Source organism: Limulus polyphemus, unplaced genomic scaffold, assembly GCF_000517525.1.
Source record: "Limulus polyphemus unplaced genomic scaffold, Limulus_polyphemus-2.1.2 Scaffold4214, whole genome shotgun sequence".
Lineage (NCBI taxonomy): Eukaryota > Metazoa > Arthropoda > Merostomata > Xiphosura > Limulidae > Limulus > Limulus polyphemus.
This window is the reverse complement of record NW_013669824.1, coordinates 38,650-45,501: the sequence shown is the minus strand read 5'-3', so window position 1 is coordinate 45,501 and position 6,852 is coordinate 38,650.

Sequence of the window (6,852 nt, the reverse complement as noted above, 5' to 3'; positions counted from 1 at the left end):
AGCTGGAAGCATGCCAACTCACATGAGATCGTAGGAGGAGGCCACGTGCTACTGACACGTGCCTGGCTCGTTTGGGCGGAAGAATGGATTCAAGAACACACGATCAATAATCTTGTTCGTTGAAACCTTTCATATTATTTGTTTACAAATTCCTTCTATAATGTTTATAATTATGCAGTTTAAATCGATATCTTCAGATGATTTGTCTGAAATCTAAAGTTTTCGATATCAAAAATGGCAGCTACGTCAATTATAAATTCAATACACGTATAAATATCTAATTGAGTAAAATTTTGTCCCACACCTTCAACAGACTATTTCCAGTTTAAACAAGATCCTAGTTTTTCATTTTTATCAAGTTGAACTAAATGTATTCAGTATTTTTTAAGCCCGGAAGTTGGATTACTAGTCACATTCTTACTAAAATAGGCTGCGGAACAAAAAGATAAAAAGACCATAAACAAGAGAGTTCGGGAACGCGTCATCAATCTGTATTTTGCGTGTCTTGACTTATATTTCTCTAAAATTAAAAAATAAAATAAAATAATGAGAAACGGAATAGTGCTATATACATACCGAAACTTATTGTTTGAATCATTTCTGTTTGAAAATATCAACAAAAAATATATATATGCTATAAATTTCTGACTTGAATACAAGATTTATATTAATTAAGTGAACGGCGCCTCTCCCATCATTTTCCGCGTCTTTTGATTTTGAGATTTTTTATTTTGAAGTTTATAGCAAATACTGAAGTTGTGCGTAACGGTTCCGTTTATCTACGTATACTATCCAGATAATACAAGAAATATTTTCGAAAAATACAAAAATAAAAAAAAACTCTATTTGAAAGGCAACGAATGTGTCAGAGATACTTAAAATAACTTCTTTGCTAAAAATTATGTAGATTACAAATATATAGTTGTGTTTACATACCTTTTAAATAATTATTTAAAATAATACAATTAATTTTCTTTGACTATTCTAAAAAAGATCCATGACGTTAATGAGTACTCTCCCCAGTGGCACAGTGGTACGTTTGTGGACTTATAACCTTTGAAACAAAGTTTCGATACCCGTGGTGGGTATAGAACAGACAGATCATTGTGTAGCTTTGTGCTTAACTACAAACAAACATAACAAATATCAAAGTGACGACAAACTCCGGCTATCATAACAATCTTGGCCATCAAAAGCGATAACAAAAATGGCACGTGGAAACTATAACTTAAGCACGTGTGTTTAGATAAACATTTAGCATGTACTAACTATAAAAACTATTATGTTAAAAAAAGAGACATTGGAGAATCTAGACTGTAATATATTTCACATTTAGGGAGCATAAAGACACAACACTACAGTATTGAAGGCACGTGGATAGCCTAGACTGTAATATATTTCATACTAAGGTAGCATAAAGACACAACACTACAGTATTAAAGGCATCTAAAGAGTCTAGACTGTAATATATTTCATACTAAGGTAGCATAAAGACACAACACTACAGTATTGAAGGCACGTGGATAGCATAGACTGTAATATATTTCATACTAAGGTAGCATAAAGACACAACACTACAGTATTGAAGGCACGTGGAGAGCCTAGACTGTAATATATTTCACAATTAGGGAGCACAAAGACACAAAACTACAGTATTAAATATACTTGGAGAGTCAATACTGTAATATATTTCACACCTAGGGAGCATAAATTCTCCATATAAAGTCGAGACAGCTTAGTCTGTTATATGATCGTTAGCTGGATCAAGTGATATGTCCACTTCCATACCTATCTAATTTGATTCCTTTTTTTTTTTCAAATCTAGTAGCCAGCCCTGCATAGCTTTTTTTAATTAGCGAGAATTTTAAAATAAAATTATATTTACTGTAAAACTAGTTAGGCTCTAGGCCTGTTGAAGAAAGATGATTACCGAAAATAAAACATCTCGGTTTTCGACTTTGGGACGCTCTGGATAGCTGAAAAGCGGCATATACATCGGAGATAGAGCGACTGTGCCAGGTTTTGCTCTTCATATTTTGCTTCTGATGACCTGTAGAGAAGAAAATCCAGATGACTTTTGTATTGCTTTAATACGGGCGTCCGTGCCATTCATACATAGAGAGTGATAGCGTACTCCGATATATTTCATAATTAGTTAGCATAAAAACTCTATCTTGCAATGTTAAACTCGAATAAGCCACTGGATACAAGTTTATGTAAATATGTGTGTGTATTACAAGAGATTTGTAGAGCTAATTTCCTCCAGAGCAATAGTGCTCAAACTTTTTCGTTGGCAGATCAGGTTCACTATTCATCCTGCTTCTGTATATGGAGTTTAGGGCCACAAGTGACGAAAATCCAGTCTCACACAGGTACGTAGTACCAAATGGCTTCAGAAAACGAACTGTTTTGTCTGTAAGTTCTGAGTACTCTCCATCTCACTAAATCCAAAGTTATAGTAGTGAATTTATTTTAAACACTGCCGTTCATGTTTCGTCGCAAGAAAGCTCCAAAAAGCGTTGTTCTTCTTTTCTAGAGAAACCAGTAAATAAGGTCATTGTTTTACAATGCGTGAAAACCCCCAAATAAATAAGATAATTTTCACTTTACCTCAAAAATCATATAACATAAATTTTTAGACTTTTTTCACTCAATCTATACATATAATTCTTGCATATATAGTTGTATTTTAAAGTCTCGAGTGTCGGATTTACGCCGAGATTTACAAACTATTATTTTCCGTTATTACAAAACTTTTTCCCGCACCACCTGAATGGTTCTAGAGGATGTTAAAGTATTCGTTATTCTTTAAAGAATACGAAGCCCACTAGAGAGCAGAATACATTTTCAGAAACACCATGGCCAGGCGTGTTTGAGTAAATGGCTCAAAATAAATACTCATAAAAATCATAGGGCATAGAAAATATTATGAATAGAAGAAATCAACAAAGAAGCTCCCTTTATTAAAAAAAGAAAGAAACAACAACATCTAGCTTTAACCAGTGTTCACGTGTAACGTTACACTTATTTCAATTTTACCATACTTAGCACTGGTATCTGATTTGTTTTTGCTTTGTTGCTTAGCGATGCAGTTCGCTCTTGATACAATAATACGTAACGGTTTCGTTCCATCATTCAAATATATCCACCTGACGACGCTTGGTAAACCTAGCGAAATAAATTACTTGTTTCACTCGTAAACAAAAATTTCATTTAGTAGACAATTCCATTGCCTTCAATCCGATGTTCTTGTTTGTTTAAATAAATTCACAAGCAATATTAGATCTTTGTGTATTTGTCCATCATCCTGCTCACATAAACATATATAGAGTAATTCTCGTATGTTTGCTTTGAGTTAGAGCTCCTCCTGTAATTTTTGATAAAATAGCTTATACTATTGCTTATAAACTCTAAACTCTTGATCTACAGAGGATAGAAATGAAGGATTGTTTTTCGAAAAGGTCATGAAGGGGGCGTTAAAAATGAGAGGTCAAGGGTTCTTTTAGGAGGTCTCACATTTGACTTAACCGATTTACTTGGAACAACACATCAACTAGACCAAGTCAGTCACACATAACACAGACCCAACTCCATAAGAATAGTGAAATCACCCACAACACATCAACTAGACCAAGTCAGTCACACATAACACAGACCCAACTCCATAAGAATAGTGAAATCACCCACAACACATCAACTAGACCAAGTCAGTCACACATAACACAGACCCAACTCCATAAGAATAGTGAAATCACCTACAACACATCAACTAGACCGTGTCAGTCACACATAACACAGACCCAACTCCATAAGAATAGTGAAATCACCCACAACACATCAACTAGACCAAGTCAGTCACACATAACACAGACCCAACTCCATAAGAATAGTGAAATCACCTACAACACATCAACTAGACCAAGGTCAGTCACACATAACACAGACCCAACTCCACAAGAATAGTGAAATCACCCACAACACATCAAGTCTATAATATTGATAGAAATGAAGTGTGATACACCATTAAGAACAACCTTTGATTAAAGCAAGATTTATACATAGATCAGAATTAAAAATAACTTAAGAATTAAGGTAGATAACGCTTTATAACGGAAAACTAGAAGAATTTAATGCCGTAAATCAGTATACAAGAATACAAAACTTAGAATGACAATAATACATTGATTCATCTATACAAAACTTAGAATGACAATAATACATTGATTCATCTATACAAAACTTAGAATGACAATAATACATTGATTCATCTATACAAAACTTAGAATGACAATAATACATTGATTCATCTGTTCAGCAATCTCGATGTTCTCGATATTTTCGGCCATAATCCCAAGAATATTATATGAGGTTCGGTCAGGTTAGGAGATTAATTACATTAATTATAAAGCTCCTAATAATGCACAATGATCTTTTTAAGCGAAAAAAACAACAACAACATAAGTATATATATATATATATATTAAACTTTGTAGTCAATAATGACAGAGACTTTAAAGAACAAATGGAACATATCTTTACTTGCAAGACACATAAAACCTAGCTGTTTGCTTCATATTTTGCTGCTAAACAAATTGTGAAGTATTGAGAGAGATAGATGCGTACTTTAGTTTTAACTGACTATTGTCAGAAGCCGTGTCCAAAGAAAAGCTCTTCCAAACCACGGGGGCTCGCACTAATGAACGTGATCTTTGTTACGATAAAACCAACCCCACGTGACTTGCTGATTTTTGCTTATTCAAAATCGTTTTAATGTAATGTACCCAACCCCGTATCTCACCATATTAGTAATTTGTTTATTCAAAATCGTTTTAATGTAATGCACCCAACCCCGTATCTCACAATATTAGTAATTTGTTTATTCAAAATCACGTTGTTATAGTCCATGTCTATCCGCAGCATAGTTTCCATTGGTAAACGATCTGGCATAAGGCTGTTAAAACAACAACAAGATATGATGTACAAAGAGTATAACACCACGTTGTTATAGTCCATGTCTATCCGCAGCATAGTTTCCATTGGTAAACGATCTGGCTGTCAATTCTAAAGCACATCACAAAGTATACATAATTTATTTCGTGTATGAGGGCAACGATTACCCACATCTTGTCTTATCAGTCCGATCACACAGAAACCTATAAACGGTACAAACTCTCAGTAATCGAATAAGCTTATCCAGCATGGATTAACATTGCATCGACACACATAAAGAAATTACGAACAATACAAAACTCAATAATCACCACAGCTTTCAAAGTACCTAAAATAACAAATTTATGTCGGCTACTCAACGATAGACTCCTAGATAGTTCGTTCAAATATTTCGACCAAAACATAAACAAGAATGATCAACTAAGCTCTACAGATCGTTATATCATACATGATGATGATAATCCTAAACATTTCTTTTCAAAGAAAAATGCTAGCTATAGCTAACAGCTAAACATATCACTTAGATTAAGATATCACAAGTGTTGTTAAAGGGTATTCGTGTAAAATACGCATCTAATAACTCAATCGAGTGAAAAAATTTTAATTTTACCAACAGAACTGTTTATGAAGTGTAGGACTTTTACACAACCAATTTAAGAGAAGTGGTCATAAAAGCACTAAATGCTATACGCTTTACATCTATGGACATGGCCTTAAAAAGAGAAGAAACATTAATGCAAATACCCGCGTAGTGTATGAACCCTGACCTCTGTATAGCATTTTCCCGAAACGATATAGTTAATGAATAACATCGTCAAAGGGGAGGAAGAGGTCTCCGTCTACACCTGACTTTCAAACACGACCTAAAATCAGCCTAAGAAGAAGTATAGGCGATGTGTCCAGCAACTTGACCAGTATGGCTTAACTTGACCAGTATGGCTTCATACTGAACATGAATACCCATTTCATTTTCCAGCTGCTACAGGTATGCAACGGTTGAATGGAAGCCTTGTCTTCGTGGCCACATGCCATGTTTTTCCATCGTTTTCAGACGGAGATGCGATGTTGCCTGGGGCTTTTCTCACTGACTTTTATACCGAGTAAAAGTAGTAGATTTAAGAAATTTAATGGACTGCAGCCCTTCTTCAGGGTGCAAAAACTAATAATTTCTTCTTTTTTTTCGCGATATATTTCCTTGAATCGGATTTGAACGTAATACCCTTCTCACCTCAAGCGATGGTTTTACCAACAGAGCTATCCCCCTAGAAGAGCTATTACATACCATTCCTCAAAAAGATAAATTTACAAGACATCACACTACCTATGAACGCCAAACCATGTCAAAATGTTCTGATATATTTTGTTTCACCGCGACTTTATAGTGGTCATAGTTGTGATATGATGTACAAAGAGTATAACACCGTGTTGTTGTTTTCTTTGACAGCCTTATGCCAGATCGTTTACCAATGGAAACTATGCTGCGGATAGATTTTGACCAGACATGGACTATAACAACGTGGTGTTATACTCTTTGTACATCATATCTTGTTGTTGTTGTTGTTTTTTTGACAGCCTTATGCCAGATCGTTTACCAATGGAAATCTAAAACTGTTTAACTCTCTCGCCCCGGCTATCCGTTACTGCGCATGTCACGAGGTTTTAGTGACATACATCCAAATTTTAAACTACTTTTTATTTATGTTATACCAACTAATTCAACATTTTTATTTTATTACAATAAACAAAATTTAACATGAAACCTGTGTTACTGTCTCCTACTTAAACAGTTTTAGATAATTCATTTTTCTATGAACTACAAGAAACCTGTGTTATTTTCTCCTACTTAAACAGTTTTAGATAATTCATTTTTCTATGAACTACAAGAAACCTGTGTTATTTTCT